A 2,727-nucleotide genomic window follows, 5' to 3' on the forward strand; every position below is an offset into this window, starting at 1 on the left:
AATAAAAAATAAATAGCTTGATACAAATATGAAATAGCTTATAAGACGCTGTACAAGCAAGTTATTTTTGTTAAAAAGGAGCAAGGTTAGCTCCCTTTTAAAGGAGTTTGGAGAAGGAGGTGCTACCCCCTGAATGTGAGTCAGACATTTCTACATAATGAAAGCGTGATTTAATGCTGAGAGGAAGACCTGTGTTTAGACACTATGTATGGGCTTCTTCCTGCCATTTACAGTAAGCCTGGCCTTTAAAGTTGGGTATTTGGACTCGGAAGTCAGGTGGGATTAAATTCCTTCGGGTCAACTATCACTTGAATCCAAAGATTTATGAATCGATTTGATGTTTTAAAGTGTTTCCAGTATTTACCCCTTTTTTTCAGCATGTGTTTTAACATTAAAGGCCAACATTTGGATTCTCTTCCGCCACAGTTCAAATGCCTTATTTCAGATGTTGTTTCAAGTTATTATGAATGCGTTTATTTGTAATTTGTTATTCAATCATTATGTTTCCTCCCTATTCTTCTAAATCACTGCAAACAAGTGTAAGCATGATTGTATCCTGTTGTTTTATATCTCTTAGCTATGACACATAGCTACGTGTTTATGGTTGGCTAATGTGTTTCCAAGCATTTTTAAAAGTAAAAACCGTTGTTTATTAGGATACCTCCTCAATGGTTGAATAAAAAACAAAATTCCAAGTGTTGAGTACAGTTACAAACCACATTATGAGCTATTATCGGTTCACATTGACAAATATCAGTAGATATACTTTGCCATGTAGATAAAACAACTTACCATAACTTAGGGGGATTTTTACTTTTAGAAATATACACATTTTTACAACTGCAAGAAGATGAAACACAAAAACATGTGTCTGCGTCATCTGCTCAATAAATTATAATAAACATGCACGAGTGGAAGTGCCTGGATTTCACTCTGTTTATCTTATTTTGATGTGTGTGTGTGTGTGTGTGTGTGTGTGTGTGTGTGTGTGTGTGTGTGTGTGTGTGTGTGTGTGTGTGTGTGTGTGTGTGTGTGTGTGTGTGTGTGTGTGTGTTTGAGGGAGAGAATGTGGGGAAACAGGGGCTGAAACTTATTTACAAGCAGGAGACAAGTGTTTATGTGTCTGCAGCTGTGCAGTCACAAGAGAAGCTGAACATCATCTTGTAAACTCACATATAAGGAAACACAGGGCATCACCAGGAAATGTTACCTTCTCTCAAAAAAGTGCATTATCATTGTAATGGGATGCAACTTCCGGGGTCGGTTCATCCAAAGTGATATTGTTTCTTAATCAAGCTAAAAGAGTTTGGGAGCAACATTGACATATTACACTGTCTTTGTCTGTATTTATATATCTTCATTTAATATATAAAGTTTCTAAACAGTCCTAAATCGGAGAAGGTTTTGTGGCTTTTTATACAAGGATCCTATGTGAAAGTTAAATAAAAATACACTACATTTGTGTTTGATGTGAAGCTTGCTCAGACATGTTTCCGGATGTTGAAAGTGAAATATGAACAGAATTGCAGTCATAAGCACGATGGCCACGAGATGGTGCTAACCTGTTTTCTCTTCAACCTCCATATATGAGCACCTTCTCACAGGAAGTTACAGCACTGCCACCATCGTGTGTACAATATCAATACATGTGATTTTAAGACGGGATATTTGACAGTTGAATGGACTGATAATGCGTCACATACGTATGAACAGGGGTTACATCGTTTTTTTAATGGCTCTTTTTTTGTATCACCTTTTCAAATATAGCCTTTCAATTACTTTTAAAGTGCCATAAGTGCCAGAGAAATTCGACATACTGTATATTTGGAATATTTGCATGTTTTTTTATCAATGATCATAGGTCAAGATTCATAACCATGCATAAAGCAGACACCTACAAATTATGGTCTGGTGACGAGCTCATTGTTTCAGGAAGGGTTGAGAGGTTTTCCCGTCACCGCACTGAGGGCAGCCCCCTCCGGAAGAAAAGAGAGAGCCATCTTCACCAAGTCCACTTTCCCAGTCTTCAAGAAACGGCTGGCAGGTCAAGTCAAAACAACTCGAACACTGGCTGGTGTCTATAACCTTTTTCAAATCTAAATGTTACAACATGTATTATGACTTTTTCATTCTTTTTTCACTATGTCATCTTGCATGATATTTTTCACTAAGATATGACTTTTTTATGTTTTCGAAATAATATGTATTATTTATGTTTTTCGACATACTATACTATGACTTTTTTCATGTTTTTCGACCTAATATGCTATGACTTATTTCAACTACTTCCATTAAAGGTACATGTAAAAACATGCCCTATAACAATGTTATGTCACATATGGCCCTGTCACATGCATATGTTTCATTTCATTGCCACAATCTACCAATACATATGACACTGTTGATCCCTTCCTAAATGTTAACCTATTGGTGGCATGGTTAACTTTTCCACCCTAATCTTTTAGTTACAGAGAAAAATATACCTCCTAAAAAGATCCTTGCTCCACTCTTACCTATTTCTGATTAGTCTTGATATATTTCTTAGTGTTGTGTCCAAGTTGAAAGTTCAATTAAGAATCTGCATTTAAATAGTTACTCTGAAAGATGACAGAGAGGTATATCCCAGCCAGCTCTCTGAGACCTTCTCTCAGTGTGGGGAGAAACTTCCAAAAACTCATCCAGCAGCATTTTACAGGTATGTTTTTTAATTACAGCTTTTACAATCAT

The sequence above is a fragment of the Pseudochaenichthys georgianus genome, chromosome 19, assembly GCF_902827115.2.
Source record: "Pseudochaenichthys georgianus chromosome 19, fPseGeo1.2, whole genome shotgun sequence".
In the NCBI taxonomy this organism is placed as follows: domain Eukaryota; kingdom Metazoa; phylum Chordata; class Actinopteri; order Perciformes; family Channichthyidae; genus Pseudochaenichthys; species Pseudochaenichthys georgianus.